We start from the raw sequence: 26130 nt of genomic DNA on the forward strand, positions 1-26130 counted from the left end.
CTTATTTGGTGAATCTTCATCTTCATTACGTTTTCCGGACATCCAGCGTGAGACATTCCTTAAGCCTTTGGCCCAGGCAGCTTTGTTGAGCCTGGTATCAATGCGCACATCTGGAACCCCATCTCTTTCATGGCAAATTTCCTGATCTCTCTGAGCACCCTGGGCCTGCTTCTTGAAGCCCACTCCATGGATGCGCTTGTGAATGTCGATGGTGTATTCTAGAGTCACACCTAGCTGATGGCAGAACAGCCCTTCTTCCCGCTACCTTTCTTTGCGGGAGCCATTCTGCCAGGCCCAAGTTGGAAAGAAAGAGTGCGAGGGATTGTGTGACTGGGCTGGGACTTTCATCCAGACCCCTACCTCCTGGTAGCCAAGAAGATAGCTGAAGATGAAACTGATCACCAATGTGATTTATTCTGTCATGCCTATGTAATGAAGCTTCTGTAAAAACCCTGAAGGCCTGGATCCAGAAAGCTTCAGATAGCTGAACACGTCACGTGAAAGTTCCTGGAGGGTGGCATTCCTTGTGTTACTGGATGAAGAGGGTCTGGCTGCCTGTCACTGTCAGCAAACATGCAGAGACAGGGATAGGTCTGCCAAACTCTGTCAGAAGACCGGGATTCTGGAGAAAAGCGAGAGTAGCCTCTCTAGGACTGTTCTACTCTTCCATTTCCAAAATTACTGTTTTATACATAAAAGTTCAAAGGAAAGACCACACCAACCTCTATTCTAAATAACAGTCAGCATAACTCAGTGACCTATTACAACATTCCAATTCAAAAGTTAATCTCCTAAATCAATCCACCTAAATTACTCAAGATAGGCATCTTTCGAGTGGGAACTAAATTTACAGAACAGTAAGAATGGGAGACAGTGGGTAAAGGTCAGGCAGACCGCCCGGCTGTGGCTGTGTCCTATCTGCCCCAGCTGCCCTCATCTCACTCTCACTAGGTGTGCTTTCACTGGGAGTCTTGTTTTTTTTAAGTCTGAGCTTTAACTTGGGAAGCCTTCTGGCGGATCCTCACCTGATCATGGTTCTTATGTATCTTGGGCCGCATTGAGCCCTTATGAAGTGTAAATGTCCAACTGAACCCTACGCTACTGGTGGTGGCCAAGCGCCAAGGCTCTGCCAGATCTGGTAAGTTTACTCAGAAAGCAGATGTTGAACATTCAAGGAACCACATATTAGTAGGAGTGGCACATTCATTTTGTAAAAATTAGAAAACACACACCGATTTTTTCTTTTTTTTGCAGTTTTGGCCGGGGCCGGGCTTGAACCCGCCACTCCGGGTATATGGGGCCGGCGCCCTACTCCTTGAGACACAGACGCCGCTCATACACACCGAATTGTATGAAAAAGGTGCCTGGATCTATAAAGAGAACTTAACATTTTCTTTTTTGTGTGTGTGTGATTTTTTTTTTGGCCGGGGCTGGGTTTGAACCCGCTACCTCCGGCATATGGGACCGGCGTCCTACTCCTTGAGCCACAAGTGCCGCCCAAGAGAACTTAACATTTTCAATAAAGTTTCATTAAAATTAATAACTGAATTACGAAGTTAAAAAGCGTATCAATATCACCAATGTACTGAAATTGAAAAGAAAACGTCATTACACGGCGCCCCGGGGCTACACCTCGGCGTCCGCGCAGGGCGCGGCGGAGACGCTCGGGGGCGCCGCGCACGTCTCCGTCCGGAACAAAGCGGCCCGCTGCCCTCGGAGCCCCGCCCCCAGCAGCCCCCCAGCAGTCCCCCGCCGACCCGAGCCGGGGCGGTGACTCGGGCGGTCCACACAGACGCCGCGTCCGCTCGCCTCACGCCCGCTCGCTCGCCGCCGCGCGCCCCGAGAACCCGAGACCCCAGGCCGGGCGCCGCCGGGGAGACCGGCCGGCTGCAGCCCCTCGGCTCCGGGGCCGGCCTCTCCGCAGCTAACTGCAGCCCCGCGCGCTCAGCCCGACGCCCACCTGTTGGTCGCACTCGGGGCACGATTTGGTGGCCATCTTCACTTTCTTGGCTCGAGTTGCGGACATGCTCCTCGTCGCCGCCGCCGGCGGCCCCTCCCCTCCGACTTCAGCAGCCAGGCGGCCGCGCGCCCGTCCCGCAGGCCGCACCGAGGCTCCGCCAGGGACGCGCCTGGTAAACGCAAACTCGCGCGGGGATTGCGTGCCGAGGGGGCGGGGCGGGGCTCCGGAGACAGCGGGCTGGGGCCTCCTGCGCCGGCTCCTCGGGACCGTGGCACGAGCTCCCACCCAACCTGAGCCGCACACCCGGCCGGTCCTCGAGCTGTCCCGAGTCCCAGGAGAGTGGACAGCCTAGACCTTTCTGCGTGGCAATGGACATGCCCCCTCCCTCCCGGATGACGTAGGGCGTGACTTGAGCTGCAATGAACAATCTGCTGCAAATATCTTTGTTGCCAAGTGATTTTTGGTCTTTTGGATATACACCTAGTAGAGGAATTGCAGGATTAAACAGCAGGTCTATTCTTCTTAGTAAAATGTCTCAGGAATGGAAAAAAAAATATCCAATGTACTCAGGCCAATTTTTTTAAGTGTTTCCTCTGCACCCTCTCCAAGAATTTTATAGTTTCGTGTCTTAAGTTTAAGTCCTTTAACCAGTGAGAGTCAATTTTTGTTAAAGGAGAACGGTATAGGTCCAGTGTCAGTCTTCTACAAGTCGCCAGCCGGTTCACCCAGCAACATTTGTTAAATAGGGAATCTTTCCCCAAATTTATATTTTTGATAAGTTTATCAAAGATTGAATAATGGTAAGTGTCTGGGTTCATCTCTTGGTTTACAATTCTGTTCCATACATCTACCTCTCTGTTTTTGTGCCAGTACCATGCTGTTCTGATCACTATCGATTTATAGTATAGTCTGAAGTTTGGTAGCCTGATTTCTCCTGATTTGTTTTTGTTTCTGAGTAATGTCTTGGCTATTCAAGGTTTTTTTCTGTTTCCATATAAAACGAAGTACTAATTTTTCCAGATCTTTAAAGTATGACAGAGGTGCTTTAATAGGGATTGCATTAAATCTGTAGATTGCTTTGGGTAGTATAGACATTTCAACAATGTTGATTCTGGGCGGGACCTGTGGCTCAAGGAGTGGAGCGCTGGTCCCATATACCAGAGGTGGCAGGTTCAAACTCAGCCCTGGCCAAAAACTGCAAAAAAACCAATGTTGATTCTTCCCAGCCATGAGCATGGTATATTTTTCCATTTGTTAACATCTTCAGCTAATTCTTTTCTCAGAGTTTCATAGTTCTCTTTATATAGAGATCTTTCGCGTCCTTAGGTAGATACACTCCCATATATTTCATCTTCTTTGGCACTATTGTAAAGGGAATAGAATCCTTGATTGTTTTTTCCCCTTGACTATTGTTGGTGTATATAAAGGCTACAGATTTATGAGTGTTAATTTTGTATCCCGAGACGTTACTATATTCCTTCATCAATTCTAGGAGTTTTGTAGTTGATTTCCTGGGATTTTCCAGATATATAATCATATCATCTGATCTATTTCCTTCAGATTTTCATACTTCTGAGAATAGAGTTTTTTGTAATATTCATTACAAATTTTTTGAATTTCTGAGGAGTCTGTTGTTATTAAATCTTTGCCACTTCTGATTGATGAAATTAGGGGTTTTACTCTTTTATTTCTGGTTAGATTGGCCAAAGGTTTATCTATTTTATTGACCTTTTCAAAAAACCAACTTTTTGATTTATTGATCTGTTGTATAATCTTTTTGTTTTCAATTTTATTTAGTTCTGCTCTAATTTTTGTTATTTATTTTCTTCTGCTGGGTTTGGGATTGGAATGTTCTTCCTTTTCCAGTTGCTTGAGATGTCCCATTAAGTTGTTGACTTCCTCTCTTTACATTCTTTTGAGGAAGGCTTGCAGTGCTATAAATTTCTCTCTTAGGACTGCCTTTGCGGTATCCCAGAGGTTCTGGTAACTTGTGTCTCCATTATCATTTTGTTCCAAAATTTGGCTATTTCCTTCTTAATCTCATCTATGACCCAGCTATCATTCAGCATGAGGTTATTTAGTTTCCATGATTTTTGTATGAGTATGCAGATTCCTGTTGTTACTGAGTTCAACTTTTATTTCATGATGGTCCAAGAAAATACAAGGAATAATTTCTATTCTTTTAAATTTCCTGAGATTAGATGTGATTAATTTTGGAGGATGTTCCATGGGCTGATGAGAAGAATGTGTATTTGGTTTTGTTAGGATAAAATGTTCTATAGATGTCTGTTAAATCCAATTGTTGAATGTTTAAGTCTATAATTTCTTTGCTTAGTTTCTTATTGGAGGATCTATCCAACACTGCCAAAGGGGTGTTAAAATCTCCAACTATTATGGTGCTGGAGGAAAACAAGTTGCTCATGTCTATTAGAGTCTGTCTTATAAATTGAGGCACATTCTGGTTGGGTGCATAAATGTTAATAATTGAAATCTCATCATTTTGAGTGTTACCATTAACAAATATGAAGTGACCATCCTTATCTTTCCTTACTTTTGTTAGTTTAAAGCCTATTGTATCCGCGAATAAAATTGCAACACCTGCTTTTTTCTGATTTCCATTTGCCTGAATTATAGATGACCATGCCTCCACCGTGAGTCTATCTTTTAAGGTAAGATGAGATTCTTGTATGCAACAGATATCTGGCCTGAGTTTTGGGGCGGGGGGTTGTTTTTGTTTTTTGTTTTTTGAGACAGAGCTTCAACCTGTCTCCCTGGGTAGAGTGCTATGCCATCACAGCTCACAGCAACCTCCAACTCTTGGGCTCAAGTGATTCTCCTGCCTCTGCCTCCCAAGTAGGTGGGACTACAGGCTCCTGCCACAATGCTCAGCTATTTTTTGGTTGTAGTTGTCATTGTTGTTTGGCAGGCCCAGGCTGGTTTTGAACCCGCCAGCTCTGGTGTATGTGGCTGGTGACTTAGCCTTTTGAGCTACAGACACTGAGCCTGGCCTGAGTTTTTGTATCCAGTCAGCCACCCTGTCCCTCTTTAGAGGACAATTTAAGCCATTCACATTAATTGAGAGTATTGATAAGCCTGGTAGTATTTTGGGTATCGAGTTTTTCAAAAGTCCAGTGGACATTTTTAATCCTTTCACCACTATGGAAGTTGGAGTTTGATCAGAAGTTTCTGAGTGAGTTTACTTTGGTGGTAGAGCATTGTGCTTGTCATTGTGGAGGATGGGTCTGAGAATATCCTGGAGAGCTGGTTTAGTTATGGCAAATTTCTTCAAATGTGAATATCATTAAAGTATTTAATTTCGCCATCATAAATGAAACTTAGTTCAGCTGGATACAGGATCCCGGGTTGAAAGTTATTTTGTTTTAGGAGGTTAAACGTCGATGATCATTGTCTTCTACCTTGAAAAGTTTCAGCAGAGAGATCTACAGTCATTCTAATATTCTTTCCCTTGTAGGTTATGGTTTTCCTACGTCTGGCTGCTTGCAGAATTTTCTCCTTCATATTAACTTTGGCGAAGTTAATTATAATGTGTCTAGGAGATGTTTTATTTGGATTGAGTCATGCTGGGATTCTGAAACTGCTATCTGGATTTCAGAATCTCTTGCCATGTTTGGGAAGTTCTCCTCTATTATCTCTTGGAGTAGAGCATCTGGGCCTTTCGAAGCAACCTCTTCTCCTTCAGGGATTCCTATAAGGTGAGTGTTTGCTCTTTTGGAGTAGTCCCACAATTCTCTCAGAGAATGATTTGTTTTTGCTTTCTACTTCTCTTCCTTTTTGAGCATTTGGGAGCATTCAAACGCTTTGTCTTCAATGTCAGAGATTCTTTCTTCTGCCTGCTCCATTCTCTTATTGAGGGATTCTACTGTATTTCTCAGATCTTTGAGGGGCTGCAAGTTCTTGCCTCAATGTGTCAAAATCTTTGGTGATTTTGTCTTTGAATTCATTGAATTCTTGAGACAATTGTGAATTACTCTTTGAAATTCTAATTCCATTTTTACCTCCATGCTGTTGATCTTTATTTGCCATCCAAATTCTGAACTTGATTTCAGCTATTTGTTTATGAATGGGATCATCTGGTGTATCTGTTTTGTCATTTCTTGGGAGAATTGATCTACTCTGATTATTCATGTTGCCAGAGTTTTCCCATTGATTCCGCCCCATGATTGTTTTTCACCATTTGGCTAGATGGACAGGTAAGATTGGGGGCTCCTGGAGTTGTGGTTAATCAGCCCTTTGCCAAGGATTTGAGACTGGTGACTGTAGCTTTTTCCCTTACAGCTTTGCAAAGGACCTGTACAGTGTTACAGTCTGAGGCTCTGGGGACCTGCTTGGTGTGGTGGGGTTAGGTGGCTCTGTCTTGTATTCAGCTGGTCTTTGTCCGATCCTAGTGGATCAGTGACTGTGGGTTGAAGTCTCAGCTGAAATTTGCTTTCTTGGAGTCGCAGCTTGCCTCAACAGAGGTGATGTGCAGTTATCACTCTTCTCTCTCAGCTCAGCTCCCAGTCTTCAGCTTTATTGGGTACTTTCTGGTCATTATCCTTCCCTCTGGGCGGTAGCTTCTATCAAAAGCTGGCTCTTGTCAGCCATCTTGCCCCTCCTTTGGTGAATTCTTCCTAAAAGATTTTCTGTTAACTTTGTCCAGATCCATCAGAGGAATCACATAGCAGCTATAGCCTTACAAAATGAATTTCTTAAATAATAAGATTTGAAAGCTAGCTTGCTGGCTCATACCTGTAATCCCAGCATTTCGGGAAGCCAGGGCAGGAGGATTACTTGAGGCCAAGGTTCAAAACAGGCCTGAGCAACATAGCAAGATGCCATCTCTAAAAAAGAAAGAAAGAAGGAAAGAAAGAACAGAGAGAAGGATGGAAGGAAGGCGGGAGGGAGGGACTTAAAAGTTGAAATTACTCTTGATCTATGGGCTGCAGAAAGGATGTTGTGTTAGCAGGCATGAAAACAACATCAATCTCTTTGTGCTTCTCCATCAAAACCCTTGGGTGATCAGATCAGGTGCATTGTCAATGAGTAGTAATGTTTTGAAATGAATCTTTTTTTCTGAGCCCCAGGTCTCAACAGTGGGCTTAAAATATTCAGTAAATCATGTTACAAACATGTGCAGTGATCCAAGCTTTCTTGTTACATGTAAAGAACACAGGCAGAGTAAAATTATTCAACATAATTCTTAGACCCTTAAGATTTTAGAAATGGTGAATGAACATTGGCTTCCCATAACCAGAGAGTCAGATTATCCTTTGAAGCTGAAAAGTCAGGCATTAACTTCTTCTGTCCAGTTTTTAAAGTCCTAAACAGCATCTTTTTTTCAATAGAATGCTATTTCGTTGATGCTGAAAATCTGTTGTTTAGTGTAGCTACTTTCATCATTTATCTTAGCTAATGCTAGTGGTTAACTTGATACAGCTTCTCCATTAAAACTTGCTGCTTAGCAGCCACTGTGGTGGCTCATGCCTATAATCCCAGCACTCTGGGAGGCCGAGGCCAGTGGATCACCTGAGCTCACTAGTTTCAGCCCAGCCTGAGCCACAGCAAGACCCCTATCTCTAAAAATACCCAGGCATTGTGGTGGGCACCTGTAGTCCCAGCTACTTGGGAGGCTGAAGCAAGAGAATCATTTGAGCCCAAGAGTTGGAGGTTGCTGTGAGCTGTGACACAACGGCACTCTACTGAGGATGACAAAGTAAAACTCTGTCAAAAAAAAAAATGCTGCTTGACCTTACACTTTTATTTTATGAATATAGCTTCTTTCTTTAAACCTCACAAACCAACCTCTGCTGGCTTCCAACTTTAATTGTGCAGCTTCCTCACCTCTCTCAGCCTTCATAGAATTAAAGAGTCAGGGTCTTGCTCTGGATTAGGCTTTGGCTTACAGGAATATTGTAGCTAGTTTGATCTTTTATTCAGACCACTAAAACTTTCTTCATATCAGCAGCAATAAAGCTGTTTCACTTTTTTTTTGGAAACGTAGTCTTGCTCTGTAGACCAGGCTATAGGGCAGTGGCACAAATAATAACTCACTGCAACCCCAAACTTCTGAGCTCAAGTGATCTTTCTGTCTCAGCTTCCCATGTAGCTGGAACTATATGTGTGCACCACTGTGCCAGGCTAATTGTTTTATTTTGGAGGGAAACAGGGCCTTTCTACTCCAAAAAAAAAAAAATTCTTTACCCAGGCTGGACTCTTAACTCCTGGCCTCAAATAATGTTCCTGCCTCATCCTCCCAATGTTTCACTTTCTTATCACTCCTGTGTTCACTGGAGTAGTAATTTTAATTTTCTTTAAGAACTTTCCCTTTTGGGCATTACCTGTGGCTCAGAGGGTAGGGCGCTAGCCCCATATACTGAGGGTGGCAGGTTCCAACGCAGCCCCGGCTAAAACTGCAACAAAAAAATAACCGGGCATTGTGGTGGGCGCCTGTAGTCCCAGCTACTCAGGAGGCTGAGGCAAGAGAATCGCCTAAGCACAGGAGTTGGAGGTTGTTGTGAGCTGGGTGATGCCATGTCACTCTACCAAGGGCAATAAAGTGAGACTCTGTCTCTTCAAAAAAAAGAACTTTTCCTTTTCATTGTTTGGTTGAATTGATTAATTGTTTGGCATAGCCTATCTCAGATTTTGACCTGCCTTCCCCATTAAAGTCAATCATTTCTAGCTTTTGGTTTAAAAAGAGAGACTTGGAACTTTTCCTTTCACTTGACTACTGAGTGGCCATTGTGGGGTTACTTGTTGGCATAATTTCAATAGTGTTGTGTCTTAGGAAATAACAAGGTCTAAAGAGAGGGAGAGATACAGGGGGAATGGCCAATTGGTAGTACAGTCAGAACACGTATGACATTTATTGAGTAAGCTCACCGTCTTATAAGGGTACAACTCATAGTGCCACAAAACAATTACAATAGTGACATCAATGACCACATATCACAGATTAGCATAACAGATAAAATTATAATGAAAAAGTCTGAAGTATTAGGAAAATTATCAAATATTCATATCAGAGACATGAAGTGAGCACATGCTGTTGAAAAAAAAATGGCACTAATATGTTTCCTTAACAAAGTTGCCTCAAGCTTTCAATCTATAAAAAGAGCAGTTACCTGGGAAATGTAGTAAAAGGGCATGCCTATACTTGTCTAAATGGGTGGGATTGACAATAGCACTACTTGCTGCTAAGGAGAATTTCTATCTAAAGAATGTCTGTGTTCTCATGGCAACAAAATCAGATTCGTAGAAATATGTGAATTGGGAATGGAAGAATGGATGTAAAATAATTTCAGTAAATTCAGTGTATGTATTCTTTTATCCAAAATTAACTCATGCTATGTTTTTAAAATTCACTCCCAGTCCTCATAAAAGAACAGTTCTAACCATTTATCCCACAGCATGATAGTTAAATTTTAAATTATCTTTCAATAAAAGAAGTGGATTCCAAATCCATGATTTTCCTATACAGAGATTTTCTTTGAGGGGAAATGAACTTCAGACAGTTCTCACATTTGTTTTTTTATTTTTTTTAATTTTTTGAGACAGAGCGTTAAGCTGTCACCCTGGGTAAAGTGCCATAACATCACAGCTCACAGCAACCTCCAACTTCTGGGCTCAAGCAGTTCTCCTGCCTCCACCTCCCAAGTAGCTGGGACCACAGGCGCCCACCACAATGCCCGGCTATTTTTTGATTGCAGCCGTCATTGTTGTTTGGCGGGCCCGGGCTGGATTCGAACCCGCCAGCTCAGGTGTATGTGGCTGGCACCTTAGCTGCTTGAGCCACAGGTGCCAAGCCCAGTTCTCACATTTGTAAACTGTTTAATTATACCTTTTACAGAGATGCAATGCCATGTTCATTATCTCTTTCATTAATAATTATTATTAAAATATGGAATCAGAACAATGTAGAAAATCTATTTTTTCAAGTTTCCAGCTTAAATTTGCATCTTTTAATCTTAATTGCCAGGGAATCATGCTACATTCTTTCCTCACATTAAAATATTAAGATGCAAAAAATCTAACACAAAATATTAGCATATATTAAAAGGATTTTATACCACTACCAAGGATTTGTTCCTCTACTTCAGAGATGGTTCAACATACAAAAATTGATCAATGTGGCTTGGCGCCAGTGGCTCAAGCGGCTGAGGCGCCAGCCACATACACCTGAGCTGGCAGGTTCAAATCCAGCCCAGGCCTGCCAAACAACAATGACAGCTGCAACCAAAAAATAGCCGGGCGTTGTGGTGGGCACCTGTAGTCCCAGCTACTTGGGAGGTGGAGGCAGGAGAATCACTTGAGCCCAGGAGTTGGAGGTTGCTGTGAGCTGTGATGCCATGGCACTCTACCCAGGGTGACAGGTTGAGGCTCTGTCTCAAAAAAGAAAAAAATTGATCAATGTAATATAGCACATTAATACAATGAAGAGGAAAACCATATGACCATTTTGATTGATGCCAAAAAAGCCTTTGACAAAATACAACACCCTTTCATGATAAAAACACTCAGTAACAGAAAACAAGTGCTGGCAAGTTCATAGGGAAATTGGAACCCTTATACAATGCTGATGGGAATGTAAACTGATAAGCTGCTGCAGAAAGCATGTGGAAGATCCTCAAGAGATCAAACGTAATTACCATTTGATCGAGCAATTCCACTTCTAGGTATATATACAAAAGAAATGAAAGCCAGGACTCAAGCAGATACTTGTATGCCAATGTTCATAACAATATTACTCACAATAGCCAAAAGGTGGAGACAACCCAGATGTCCATTGACAGATGAATGGATAAACAAAATATGGAATATACAGTCATGTGCCACATAAGAACATTTTTGGTGAACAATTGATTGCATATACCATAGTGGTCCCATGAGATTATACTGTATTTTTTGGCAGAGTGCGGTGGCTCACAACCTGTAATCCTAGCACTCTGGGAGGCTGAGGTGGGTGGATTGCTTGAGCTCAGGAGTTCAAGACCAGCCTTGAGCAAAAGCTAGATCTCATCTCTACTTAAAATAGAAAAAACTAGCCGGGCATGGTGGTGGGCACCTGGAGTACCAGCTACTCAGGAGACTGAGGCAGGAGGATTGCTTGAGCCCAGGAGTTTGAGATTGCTGTGAGCTAGACTGACACGATAGCACTCTAGCTTGGGCAACAGAGTGAGACTCTGTCTCAAAAAAAAAAAAAAAAATCTGTATGACCTTGAATTAGGCAATGGGTTCTTAAACAGGATTTTCAATTCCTATGAGTAGGGATTGGATGGAGGAAGGGAGCCTCTGGCCTCTTGACCAGACTCACCAGGAATTTAGCCATTTTGTCTAGAAGTTGGAGGGGATGTGACTGCTGGTGGCCTGCTCCTTGCGGTGAGATACAGTATATCTTGATTAGGAGCTGAGGGAGGAGCAGCCCTGTCTTTTTGCCACAACCACCTGGCATGGTGCTTCTGCCAAGCTGAGCTGGCAGTGGCCTAGAGCAGGTCATGGCTCAAATGCCATAGACTTGTGTTGTTCTTCCTTGTATGTCAGTATATTTTCTTAAGTAAATGTCTCTTCATTTGCTATATGCAAAACAATAAATAATCCATAAATAATGAGGACCCAAGCATAATGAGGGTACCAGGCAGCCTGGTTCATCAGAGGCCATTTGTAGAGACAAGCAATGCAATAACGATTGTTTATGATCAGCTTTCCTATTATCACCTAATAAAAGAATTAATCTCAAATTATGTGAAATCTCATTTTTTTGCTATATCCCTAAGGGCACTATTTCCTTGAGCTGACTTTTTTTTTTTTTAAGACCGAGTCTCATTTTATTGCCCTCGGTAGAGTGCGATGGTGTCACAGCTCACAGCAATCTCCAGCTCTTGGGCTCAGGCGATTCTCTTGCCTCAGTCTCCCAAGTAGCTGGGACTACAGGCACCCGCCACAATGCCCAGCTATATTTTTGTTGCAGTTTGGCTGGGGCCAGGTTCGAACCCGCCACCCTCGGTATATGAGGTGGGCACCCTACCCACTGAGCTGCAGGCACCGCCCTTGAGCTAACTTTTTTTTAATGGCATGACTTTCTAAATGACAGAATCTGTGTTTTGATTCACATTCTGATCCTTGCTCCTCTAACTGATTGCCTACTCCAGGGTATTTTCCTATTGCATGTGAACCATCCAAACATACTTCTATACAAGTCCGTAAGCCCTAAACTACATCTGTAGACAATATGATCTTTTATGGTTGTGTCCACTTCAGAGATAGTTATGTTCATGACTAGAGAAATGAGAAAAAAAATCTTTGTATATGTTACCATTATGGTCAAATGGCACATCTTAGCAATGTGTCTGCATTTATCATCTTGCTGTGAAAAATGCTTTGCTAGCTTATTGCTATTATTTGTCACAGATGTACACACTATTTCCATACAGATATCTTTGAACCGGTTTTTTTTTTTTTTGTTTTTTTTTTTTTTGTAGAGACAGAGTCTTACTTTACTGCCCTCGGTAGAGTGCCGTGGCGTCACACGGCTCACAGCAACCTCCAGCTCTTGGGCCCACGTGATTCTCTCTGCCACAATGCCTGGCTATTTTTTTGTTGCAGTTTGGCAGGGACCAGGCTTGAACCCGCCACCCTCGGTATATGGGGCTGGCGCCTCACTCACTGAGCCACAAGCACCGCCCCATCTTTGAACCAGTTTTTTACCACCACCACAGTAATTATACCATTTTTTAAATTTTAGTGCTACTTTATAAGAAGCTGAAAAGCTGTAATGTTAGCTGGGCAGAGTGGCTCACGCCTGTAATCCTAGCACTTTGAGAGGCCAAGGCAGGTGGATTGTCTGAGCTCAAGAGTTTGAGACCAACCTGAGCAAGATTGAGAACCCCATCCCTAAAAAATAGCCAGGCATTGTGGCAGGCACCTACAGTCCCAGCTACTCAGGAGGCTGAGGCAAAAGGATCACTTGAGCCCAGGAGTTTGAGGTTCCTGTGAGCTGTGATGCAACGGTATTCTACCCAGCACAGCAAAGTAAGACTCTGTCTCAAAAAGAAAAAGAAAGAAAAAAGAAAAGAACAGAAAAGCTGTATGTTTGTATGGGAAATATTGAATGTCTGCTTCTGTTGGCTTTTTAAAAACAATGGCTTTATTGAGATATCATTTAAATACCATTGAAGGCCTTATCAACCTTGAATTATGGTACCTTTGATTTGGCTAGTTACAAAAAATACAGGTTTAAACTGGATTTCCCTTTAGTTAAATTGAACGCAAAAAAGATTTGAAAACATAAATACTATATATTTCACAAGAAATCAGTTGCTTATTATCAATTACGTTAGTTTTTTTTTTTTGTTTGTTTACGTATTTAGTTTTTAAAAGGAAGAGGATTACTATTAAACCACATGATATTTTGGGAGCATTGAAGGAATTTTTCTTTCTTTTCTTTTTCTTTTTTTTTTTTTAAGAGACTTATTTTGTCACCCTCAGTAGAGTGCCATGGCGTCACAGTTCACAGCAACCTCCAGCTCTTGGATTCAAGCAATTCTCTTGCCTCAGTCTCCCGAATAGCTGGGACTACAAGCACCTGCCATGATGCCTGGCTATTTTTTTTTTTTTAGAGATGGGGTCTGGCTCTTGCTCAAGCTGGCCTCATTGCCATGAGCTCAGGCAATCCACCTGCCTCAGCCTCCCAGAGTGCTAAGACTACAGGCATGAGCCACTGGCATCTGGTACTATGTATAACTTTCCAAAGCAGCTATCCTATTTTTCTGTTATCTCTTCAACAATTTTTCTTTGCAAAAATTATTTTGGTTTTGAATTTCATTCTTTGTGTTTTATACGTAAAAACATTTAAGTTTTGGTGCTTTCATGGTTTCATTAGTCAATATAGCTCCACAAATAACAATTAATTCTTAGCTTTTAGCTCTTGACCAAAAATTTTGGCTTTCTTGAAAAGTAAAAGCAATAAAGTTTGCCATGTTAGAGTGAAAAATAAATAAAACAAATTGTAATTCTCTAATTTAGCTAATAATATTAAACCATACATATTTTTTGAAGGCTTGATTAATAAGTTAAATGATTATAAATTTATCATCAGTTTAACTGGGTGGTTCTGGCTCAGAGTCTCACATGAGGAGGTTGCTGTCAAGCTGTTGTCCATGGCTGCAGCCCTCTGAAGGCTTGACTAGAACCAGAGGACGTGCTTCCAAGACGGCACATTCGTACAGCTATGGGCAGGACGCCTTGATTGCTTGGACGTACTCATGACATGTCAGCTGCTTTTCCTCCAGATGAAAGGATTTGCAAGAAAGACCAAGAGTAAAACTGCAATAACTTAACACAACAAAGTCTCAGAAGTCACTAACCATCATGTCTGCTATGTTCTACTTGTTAGAAGCAAGTCACCAAGTCCGGCCTGCATTCAAGGATGGAGAATTAAGCTCCACTTCCTGAAGGGAGGCATATCATCTTTCTAAATTACCCCACTGGTCAATGTCAGCTGGCCTTACTACGTGGGCCACTCCAAAGGACAGCTTGAGTGTCCTTACAACATGGCAGTTGGCCTTCCACAGAGCATGTGATCCAAGAGGGGGAGTCCACAGTGTCTTTTGTCAGCTCACTTCAGTAGTTATACTTCTGTCATTTTTGCAATGTCCTATTGGTTACATAGGTCGACCCCATTCAGTGTGGGAGAGGAGTAAATAAGGGCATGTGTCTCGGGAAGCAAGGGTCACTGGGGCCATCACAGGCACACAAATGAAGCAATAACTAATTCTGCCAGGAAGCACCGAGAAGGGTTCATAGAAGAAGTAATGGATGAGATGGGCTTTGGGGGGTCCCACTGACCCTGAGAAAAATAAGAAGAATTAGTAGAGGTCATCTGGTCTATTCTTGACCTGAGATAGGAAGAAAGAACCAGAACGGGTGTTGGGGCCCACTTTTCACTGATACAAAATATTTATAACTTTGCTCACGATCTTTCATGCATGCTGCTAAGTGGCTGGAGGTGCTTCTAGTCTCATGATATGCAATTAGAGTAGGCAGGAGCTTCGTTAATAACAGGTATTAAGTACTTGATGAGCCAAAATGGCTTTTCATGGCCACTTTTTGTTCCCACATAATTATGCCCTGAGCTTCCTCCGGAGATTGGAAGAAATGAAAGGCAGCAGCCTCTTCCTCTACTCCTGTTATTAATATTCAGGACATAGAATCTCTACCAATGAGTCTTTTAAAGCTTTCACATTTTTAGTGAAAGAAAAGAAAGAAGAGCAGTATGGAGCTTAGCAGATCTCTAAAATATAAAATTCCCCATTTCTCTCAGAAAATAGCCCCTGAGTTATAAATTAGAAGTCTTCGGATTTTTCTTGATTGTTTTTTTCCCTCACAAAGCTTTACATCTTCACAATGCTGTGAATGTGGTCATTCCTTGTTCTTTCCTTTTTTTTTTTTATTTTTATTTATTTTTTGTAGAGACAGAGTCTCACTTTACTGCCCTCGGTAGAGTGCCGTGGCATCACACAGCTCACAGCAACCTCCAGCTCTTGGGCTTATGTGATTCTCTTGCCTCAGCCTCCCAAGCAGCTGGGACTACAGGCGCCCGCCACTTCGCCTGGCTATTTTTCTTGTTGCAGTTCGGCGGGGCTGGGTTTGAACCCGCCACCCTCGGTATATGGGGCCGGCGCCCTACTCACTGAGCCACAGGTGCCGCCCTTTCCTTTTAATTCATTACAGACTTCACATATTTTCATAAAGGGGTAGTCTATGAACAATAAGAACAAAATAAATACAAAGAACTGTCCAGATGAAGACAAAGAGCGTAAAAAACCTTAATTTTGTCCAGAAAGAGAACTTTTCTTTTCCTCCTACATGGTAATAACACACTGGGTGGGAACAATTACTGGGGGAAAGCTCAATTACAGGCTCAGAGTGAATCAGAGGTCAGCTCTCCTTTGCAGCCAGGTGACTGGACAAGCTCAGAGGCCAGCCCTCCTTTGCGGCTGGGTGACTGGACAGTCCAAGTCACTGGATTAAGCACTGGATTCATCCCACTGGCCCGCCCTGGACACAGGACAGCCTCAGGAATCCCACACCTGGCTTTGCCCCCTGAGCAAAGCAAGCATTTCTTGCATAGTATTAAATACTGTTTACATCTATTCTGTGCCCGTTCTTTGTTCTAATTGTCTCTCTTCCTTCTCAAACCCTGCAAGGTGGAATCGCAAGCCCCATTTTACAGTTAAACATGAAGCTCAGAGAGTATATAAATCAGGAATTTTGCTGAATGGGAAACTCAGCTGAAAATAGCTTAAGCGAAGAGTATTTATTGGCTCACATAAGCAAAAAAGCCAAGAGTCTGATGGGCTCCAGCATTTACGTGCTCATGTGGGCCACTGAGGCCCCGTCCCTCTCTGTCCTCTCATGTCAGTCCCTCTTGCTGGCAGGCTTTTCCTTGTTGGTGCTGGAGGGATGCCTGGAACAGCTAAGTATTTCATTAAGCGTGGCAGCCATGAAGATGCTCCATTTGGATCTTCCTTCAGAAATAACTTGGGGCGGCACCTGTGACTCAGCCCCTTATACCGAGGGTGGCGGGTTCGAACCTGGCCCCAGCCAAACTGCAACAGAAATAACTTGCTGTCCAGCTGCAAGGAACAGTTAGTTAACAGCCTCCAACTGTACCACCTTCAGGATCCATGCCTGACTCAATCGACCACCAGCTAGTGACGGGACATAGGAGGTGTCTGAGGGCCTAGTCATTTCTGTCCAATGCTTGGCTCCTACAATGGGCACTTTTTGTTCCAGTATTGCCCGTGGCTGATAAGGCTAGATCTGACCATACTTTCAGCCTCTCCCTGCCCAGCCCTGCTTCCTGCCCTTCATCTCTCATAGCTGTTACTCTTTCCTCCAAGCAAATCTCCTGTAATCCAAACCCCAATGTCTTCCTCCTTCAGGAGTCAGCTGACACTGCGCATCTCCCTGGCCCCCATTCCCACTGGGAGACACTGTCTTTGTTTCTCCCCTTCTCCTCTGGACCCCTTTTACTGCTTTTTGCTGTGCTCTCACAATACCTGGCACCTTACACTTTGCTCAGGCAGTCTGCTCTCTGAGTACCACAGCTACTGTGTTTGGCCCAACATGCAGAAACTCCACAGTGCCTGAGGATGATGTCCCCACCTCCTCTCCAGCCCTCACACTTGATCAGTGGCTAACGGGTCAGGAGCATCAGTGCCAGCCTTCTCTGCCTCCAGTCAGAGGTCTGAACAGCTTTCCTCCCTCATCCCCCTGCAGGGTTAGGCTGGAGCTGCCCTCCACAGGACTTTGCCTGAGGTCACAGCTGCCTGGCTTGCTCTCCTTTTCTGCCCCACTCTACCACTTCACTTCCCTTCTCCCCCAGGAACACTTCCTCAGTCTGAACCCTCATCTTAAGGCATGCCTCTCAGGAACCCAACTAAGTCTTGAAACTGGGGCCACAGCACCTGTCTAACCAACTGGCTCCTGCTGAGCTCTTGTTCTCCTCGTGGCCCAGTGGCCCATGGGGTGGCGGGTTGGGGGTTGCCTCCTGCTGTCACTAACCCAGGCATGTTTCCTGGGTCCTTCCTCACACCTTTGTTAGAGCCTTTCGTTAAACTCTTCCCAGTTACCTCTTTGGAGTGTGCTACATATTCCCTGCCAGAAAGCTGAGTCAGAAATATAAACGTTCCATGACTTATTTTCTTATCTATCTGTGTATCTAATCTAGCTATAAAATTCATAGCACTTTAGAGGTTTAGAATAAAACACAAGTTTAATGTTGTGAAATGATAGCCCATTTTCCCCATCCAGTCGATTTGGCTCTGGATTATATGTATAATAAGTTAATTTAGAGACAATACTGAGAGTCTGATTTTGAGGTTCTTCCTGAGCGTGAAGGTAAATGCAATGACCCACCTTCTTTCCACCCAAGCTGGCCTCAGAAAGGCCTTCCCGCTGGAACAGCCAGTAAACAACTTGCAAAGCTAACATCTGCCACTAGATGGCAGCCGTGATGCACCCGCGTTGCTGGTGACAGACTTCCACCAATAATCTCAGCTTGCCTGGCCCTGCAGGTTCACTGTTGACACTCCTGCCAGCTCTCCGCTCTCAAAATAGGGCTGTTCCACATTCCTCCGCTGCAGAAGCACCTCGTGGTTTTCCAGCACCTTGGGTACCTGGATGTCCTGTCCTGCTGGCCTGAAAAGGCTCCTATTAGCATTTCCCTCCAACCACACTCCCGCACTGCTTAAACACAGTGTAGACCTATCGGCCTGGGCCTCTGGAGAGAAGGCTGTATAAACTTTGAGGGAACCTTTATGATGCAGGAAATAGTAACGTGTTAGAGCTATTGCTAAAGAACCTTTGTAATCACTTTATCTGGCCTACCTATCCTCTTTTGATTTAGCAAATGATTTACATTAGTCAAAACCATTGTATTAATAAAAATACTTTTAGTTGTAAGTAAATGAAGCTCTGTGCAAACTAGCTTTTAAAAAAAGATGTGAGTTGTTTAGTTAATAGCTTTAAGAGCCGTATGGCTCAGTGCCTGTAGCTCAGTGGTTAGGGCGCCAGCAATATACACACGAGCTGGCAGGTTCGAACCCAGCCCAGGCCTGCCAAACAACAACTACAACAAAAAACCCACAACAATAACAACTACAACAATAACAACCACCCGTGTGTTGTGGCGGGTGCCTGTAGTCCCAGCTACTTGGAAGACTGAGGCAAGAGAATCGCTTAAGCTCAAGAGTTTGAGGTTGCTGTGAGCTATGATGCCATGGCACTCTACCGAGGGCAACATAATAAGACTCAAAAAAAAGCCATATATATGCATTTAGACACAACTATATGCATGGCTGGAACCAGGTACTTAAAAAAAATCATCACAAATCCATCTGTCTGCATCTGTCTCTACCCCTCTACCCACATTCTCCAATGTGCTACAAGAAATACTGGTTTTTCCAAGACTTGACTCAGATCCAAACTCATTCCTAAATTAATCATGGGATCCTCAAGATAGAAAATCAAGGCTGTTGGGTGCAGCAGCTCATGGCTGTAATCCCAACACTTTGGGAGGCCAAAGGGGTGGATTGCTTGAAGTCAGGAGTTCAAGATCAGCCTGAGAAAGAGACTCTGTCTCTATTAAAAATAGAAAAACTAGCCAGGCATAGTGCAGGGGCCTATAGTCTCAGCTACTGGAGAGGCTAAGGAAGGAGGAGCACTTGAGCCCGGGAGTTTGAGGTTGTTGTGAACTAGGGTGAGGCCATGACATTCTAGCCCAGGTGACCAAGCAAACTCTGTCTAAAAAAAAAAAAAAAAAAACAAGGTGCTATCGTCTAATGAAGAGGCAGATCCCATGATGCCAAGGCAGCCTGTTCCCTTCCTTCTGCTCACTCGTTCTACACACCTCAGGACCTCCTCCCTGAAAGCACTTACTACTCTCCCTCCTCTTCCCTCCCCAGATGAAAGTCCTGCTTATCTGCTTATCTCCAGACACTCTATCCACAGTCTGCTACCATTCCATTCTTTTCCTTCAAAGCACTGATTGGTTCAAGATTATATTATGATATGTGTGATTATTAACCTAGCATGTATCTGGATTATAATCTCTAAAGGGACAAGGTCTTAGTGTCCTCAGAGCCTAGTATAGTAATTGACACATGGTAGTATTATATATTCATTCATTCATTTGATAAGGTCAATAAGACGCAGTGCCTTCCTGGTTTCTCTCTTCCTGAGGATGACAAGTAGTTGATGACCAAAATCCAACTGTAATGCTTTCTCCAAGAATAGTGGATTCTGGAGACAGCCAGACGGTGAGTCTGGGGAGATAAGACTCCAGACATCTCTGGCTGGTGGGATCTGCCTATAATCATCCCTTTGAGGATACAGGGAGTCAGCAAGGAACTTCTGGACCCCAGAGGAGGACAAAAACAGTGGGAAACTGGCAAGTGGTTGCATGTGTTCGATCAACCTAATCACACCGGCAACTGTAAGTACAAGCAGCAGTGAGACTGCAAACAAGAAAGGCCTTACCTGTGAACTGTTTCGGTGTTTTTGGACTTGGCACTCAGTTGAACTGCCTTGGGGAGAGCTTGAGCAGGAGTGTGGAGAACTTTGGGCATTGTCTGGGGCCCCAGACAGAGCCACTGAGCTGGGCTGCGGGGAGCCATTGCGTGAGAGAACTTCCCCCGGCAAGCTCCGCCCTAAGGGTCCCAGAGCAAGGATCGGGCGGGACCTAGTAACCTAGTGACTGAGCAGCCTAAAGGCGGGGACTGAGCTGCCTTACAGCCTTAACCCTTAGGGGCAGAGTGAGACGGTTTTGGCACACTGGAGGCTCGGGCTGTTGCCCTGGGTGCCTTGGTGTCACAGCTCATAGCAACCTCAAATTCCTGGGCTTGGCACTGCCCGGACCTCCATAAGATCTGTGCCACGACCCCACACCAAACGGGCCTCCGCATACCCTGACCAGGAACTGCAGGAGCCGTGCAACTCTGCGTCCTCCCTCCTGTGTCGTCCTAGCCTCCACCCTGGCCCACTCGTCTGGCCAGGGATACTGGTAGCCGTGTGCTCTCTGGAGCCCTCCCTGCCTCTGCAGAGCCCTTCTCCTGGCCAGAGACTGCTGGAGGCTAGGGCTCTCTGTGCCAAAGTCACTGGGCACCAGGCACTCCCAGAACCGTGTGCACCACCTCCCACCCTGTTGCTGGATCCGGCTGTGTCACTCACCGGAGCTGCTTCCACAACAGGAACTCCCTAGCTGGAGCAGCCCCAGAGGAACTACACAGGGTCACTCCCTACAAAGATCAAGCAACAATAGAGTGATCCCACTGGGATCTAATCTTGGAGAGACACCTCCTCAACTCTGAGGATGGCCAGAGGCAACAGTGAAAAATAATCATAAGGCGAAATCAACAGAAAAACTCTGGCAATATGAATAATCAGAGTAGATAAACTCCCCCAAGGATCAATGGGGCAGACACAGATAAGATCCGATGCACAAACAAATAGCTGAGATGTCAGAAATCAAATTCAGAATCTGGATAGCAAATAAGATTGAATTAGAACTCCAAGCAGTAACGCAAAAGATATCTCAAGAATTCAACAAATACAAAGACCAAATGACCAAAGATTTTGACACATTGAGACAAGAAGTTGCATCCCTCAAAGATCTGAGAAACACTACAGTCCCTCAGTAACAGAATGGAGCAAGCAGAAGAAAGGATTTCTGACATTGAAGACAAAGTTTTCGAACGCCCCAAAACTCTCAAAAAGGATGAGAAAGGGAGGGCAAAAATAGATCACTCTCTCAGAGAGCTCTGGGATAATTCGAAGAAACCCAATATTCATCTTATAGGGATCCCCGAAAGTGATGAAGTGGCTTCACAAGGCACAGAGTCTCTTCTCCATGAGATTATGAAGGAGAACTTTCCAGACATGCCAAGAGATTCTGAAATTCAGATAGCAGACAGTTTCAGAACTCCAGCATGACTCAACCCGAATAGGACATCCCCCAGACACATCATAATCAATTTCACTAAAGTTAATATGAAGGAGAAAATTCTGAAAGCTGCAAGATGAAAGAAAACCATTACCCACAAAGGGAAGAATATTAGAATAACTGCAGATCTCTCTGCTGAAACCTTTCAAGCTAGAAGAGGATGGTCATCGACTTTTAATCTCCTAAAACAAAATAACTTTCAACCCAGGATCCTGTACCCAGCTAAACTGAGTTTCATTTATGACGGATAAATTAAATACTTCAATGACATTCACATGCTGAAGAAATTTGCCATAACAAACCAGCTCTCCAGGATATTCTCAGACCTATCCTCCATAAAGACCAACATAATCCTCCACCACAAAAGAAAACTCACCCAGAAAATTTTGATCAAATTCCAACTTCCACAGTCATGAAAAGATTAAAAATGTCCACTGGACTCTCGAAAGGCTTATCAATATTCTCAATTAATGTGAATGGTTTAAACTGTCCTCTAAAGAGGCACAGGGTGGCTGACTAGATACAAAAACTCAACCCAGATATCTGCTGCATACAAGAATCGCATCTTACATTCAAAGACAAATATAGACTCAAGGTGAAGGGATGGTCATCTATATTCCAGGCAAATGGAAAATAGAAAAAAGCAGGCATTGCAATCCTGTTCACAGACGCAATAGGCTTTAAACCAACCAAAATAATTAAGGATAAGGATGGACACTTCATATTTGTTAAAGGTAATACTCAATATGATGAGATCTCTATCATTAATATTTATGCACCCAACCACAACGCACCTCAATTTATAAGAGAAATTCTAACAGACATGAGCAACTTGATTTCCTCCACTTCCATAGTAGTTTGAGATTTTAACACCCCTTTAGCAGTGCTGGACAGATCCTCCAAAAAGAAGCTAAGCAAAGAAATCTTAGATTTAAACTCAACCATTCAAAATCTGGACTTAACAGACATCTACAGAACATTTCATCCCAACAGAACTGAATACACATTCTTCTCATCAGCCCACGGAACATACTCCAAAATCAACCACATTCTAGGCCACAAATCTAACCTCAGCAAATTAAAAAAAAAAGAAATTATTCCTTGCATCTTCTCAGACCATCATGGAATAAAAATTGAACTCAATAACAACAAGAACCTGCCTACCCATATAAAAACATAGAAGCTAAACAACCTTATGCTGAAGGATAGATGGGTTATAGATGAGATTAAGAAGGAAATCACCAAATTTTTGGAACAAAACAACAATCAAGACACGAATTACCAGAACCTCTGGGATACTGCAAAGGCAGTCCGAAGAGGGAAATTTATAGCACTGCAAGCCTTCCTCGAGAAAATGGAAAGTGAGGAAGTTAATAACTTAAGGGGACATCTCAAGCAACTGGAGAAGGAAGAACACTCCAACCCCAAACCAGCAGAAGAAAAGAAATAACCAAAATCAGAGCAGAACTAAATGAAATTGAAAACAAAAGAATTATACAACAGGTCAATACATCCAAAAGTTGGTTTTTTGAAAAGATCAATAAAATAGATAAACCTTTGGCCAATCTAACCAGGAAAAAAAGAGTAAAATCTCTAATTTCATCAATCAGAAATGGTAATGATGAAATAACAACAGACCCCTCAGAAATTCAAAAAATCCTTAACGAATACTACAAGAAACTCTACTCTTGGAAATATGAAAATCTGAAAGAAATTGACCAATACCTGGAAGTACACCACCTACCAAGACTTAGGCAGAACGAAGTGGAAATGTTGAACAGGCCTATATCAAGTTCTGAAATAGCATCAACTATACAAAATCTCCCTAAAAAGAAAAGCCCAGGACCAGATGGCTTTACATCAGAATTCTACCAAACATTTAAAGAAGAACTAGTACCTATACTACTAAACCTCTTCCAAAATATAGAAAAAGAAGGACTATTACCCAACACATTCTACGAAGCAAATATCACCTTGATCCCCACACCAGGGAAAGACCTAACAAGAAAAGAAAATTATAGACCAATATCACTAATGAATATTGATGCTAAAATACTCAATAAGACCCTAACAAACAGAATCCAACAACACATCAAAAAAATTATACACCATGACCAAGTGGGATTTATCCCAGGGTCTCAAGGCTGGTTCAATATAAGTAAATCTATAAATGTAATTCAGCACATAAACAAACTAAAAAGGACCATATGATTCTTGCAATTGATGCAGAAAAAGCTTTTGATAATATCCAGCATCCCTTCATGATCAGAACACTTAAGAAAATTGGTATAGAAGGGACATTTCTTAAACTAATAGAGGCCATCTACAGCAAACCCACTGCCAATATCGTATTGAATGGAGTTAAATTGAAATCATTTCCACTTACATCAGGAACCAGGCAAGGTTGCCCATTGTCTCCATTGCTCTTTAACATTGTAATGGAAGTTTTAGCCATTGCAATTAGGGAAGAAAAGGCGATCAAGGGTATCCACATAGGGTCAGAACAGATCAAACTTTCACTCTTCGCAGATGATATGATCGTATATCTGGAAAACACTAGGGATTCTACTACAAAACTTTTAGAAGTGATCAAGGAATACAGCAATGTCTCAAGCCACAAAATCAACACCCATAAATTTGTAGCCTTTATATATACCAACAATAACCAAGCTGAAAAAACAGTCAAGGACTCTATTCCTTTCACAGTAGTGCCAAAGAAGATGAAATATCTGGGAGTATACCTAACAAAGGATGTGAAAGATCTCTACAAAGAGAACTATGAAACTTTAAGAAAAGAAATAGCTGAAGATGTTAACAGATGGAGAAACATACCATGCTCATGGCTGGGAAGAATCAACATTGTTAAAATGTCCATACTACCCAAAGCAATATATAATTTTAATGCAATTCCTATTAAAGCTCCATTGTCATTTCTTAAAAGATCTTGAAAAAATAATACTTCGTTTTATATGGAATCAGAAAAAACCTCGAATAGCCAAAACATTACTCAGCAATAAAAACAAAGCAGGAGGAATCACGCTACCAGACCAAAGACTGTACTATAAATTGATAGTGATCAAAACAGCATGGTACTGGCACAAAAGCAGAGAAGTAGATGTCTGGAACAGAATAGAGAACCAAGAGATGGATCCAGCTACTTACTGTTATTTGATCTTTGACAAGTCAATTAAAAACATTAAGTGGGGAAAAGATTCCCTATTTAACAAATGGTGCTGGGTAAACTGGCTGGCAACCTGTAGAAGATTGAAACTGGACCCACACCTTTCACCACTAACTAAGATAGACTCTCACTGGATAAAAGATTTAAACTTAAGACATGAAACTATAAAAATACTTGAAGAAAGTGTAGGGAAAACTCTTGAAGGAATTGGCCTGGGTGAATATTTTATGAAGAGGACTCCCCAGGCAATTGAAGCAGCTTCAAAAATACACTACTGGGACTTGATCAACCTAAAAAGCTTCTGCACAGCCAAGAACATTGTAAGTAAAACAAGCAGACAGCAGACAACAGTAAAATAATGGGAGAAAATATTGCAGGTATACCTCCGATAAAGGTCTAATAAGCAGAATCCACAGAGAACTCAAACGTATTAGCAAGAAAAGAACATGTGACCCCATCTCAGGGTGGGCAAGGGATTTGAAGAGAAACTTCTCTAAAGAAGACAGACGCATGGGCAGTGCCTGTGGCTCAAAGGAGTAGGGCACTGGCCCCATATGCCAGAGGTGGCGGGTTCAAAGCCAGCCCCGGCCAAAAACTGCAAAAAAACCCCAAACAAACAAAAGAAGACAGACGCATGATCTACAAACACATGAAAAAAAGCTCTTCATCCTTAATCATCAGAGAAAGCAAATCAAAACCGCTTTGAGATATCACCTAACCCCAGTAAGAGTAGCCCACGTAATAAAATCCCAAAGAAGATGGCATGGATGCGGAGAAAAGGGCACACTTCTATACTGCTGATGGGAATGCAGACTAATACGTTCCTTCTGGAAGGATGTTTGGAGAATACTTAGAGACCTAAAGATAGACCTGCCATTTGATCCTATAATTCCTTTACTAGGTTTATACCCAGAAGACCAAAAGTCACAATATAACAAAGACATCTATACCAGAATGTTTATTGCAGCCCAATTCATAATTGCTAAGTCATGGAAGAAGCCCAAGTGTCCATCGACCCACAAATGGACTAGCAAATTGTGGTACATGTATACCATGGAATACTATGCAGCCTTAAAGAAAGATGGAGACTTTACCTCTTTCATATTTACATGGATGGAGCTGAAACATATTCTTCTTAGCAAAGTATCTCAGGAATGGAAGAAAAAGTATCCAATGTACTCAGCTCTACTATGAAGCTAAATTATAGCTTTCACATGAAGGCTATAACCCAACTATAGCACAAGACTATGGGGAAAGGGCCAAGGAAGGGAAAGGGAGGGTGGAGGTTTTGGGGGAGGGAGGGTAATGGGTGGGGCCACATCTACAGTGCATCTTAGAATGGGTACAGGTGAAACTTAACTAAATGCAGAATACAAATGCCTGCATACAATAACTAAGAAAATGCCATGAAGGCTACGTTGAACAGTTTGATGAGAATATTTCAGATTGTATATGAAACCCACACATTGTACCCCTCGATTGCACTAA

General features: G+C 42.9%; 1 protein-coding gene and 1 long non-coding RNA gene across 2 annotated transcripts in view; one reads left to right on the plus strand and one right to left on the minus strand.

The window, feature by feature from the left end:
• The window catches only part of C2H16orf87 (chromosome 2 C16orf87 homolog), a 63507-nt gene extending 60820 nt beyond the window's left edge, over window positions 1-2687 (minus strand). The window contains exon 1 of the mRNA XM_053582092.1: window positions 2039-2687. The gene's annotated coding sequence lies outside the window, so the exon portion shown is untranslated. The remainder of the gene's footprint in view (window positions 1-2038) is intronic.
• Window positions 1998-26130, plus strand: part of LOC128579872 (uncharacterized) — a 61378-nt gene continuing 37245 nt past the window's right edge. The window contains exon 1 of the long non-coding RNA XR_008378293.1: window positions 1998-2132. This is a non-coding gene — a long non-coding RNA (uncharacterized LOC128579872). The remainder of the gene's footprint in view (window positions 2133-26130) is intronic.

Source organism: Nycticebus coucang, chromosome 2 (genome assembly GCF_027406575.1).
Source record: "Nycticebus coucang isolate mNycCou1 chromosome 2, mNycCou1.pri, whole genome shotgun sequence".
NCBI classification, from domain to species: domain Eukaryota; kingdom Metazoa; phylum Chordata; class Mammalia; order Primates; family Lorisidae; genus Nycticebus; species Nycticebus coucang.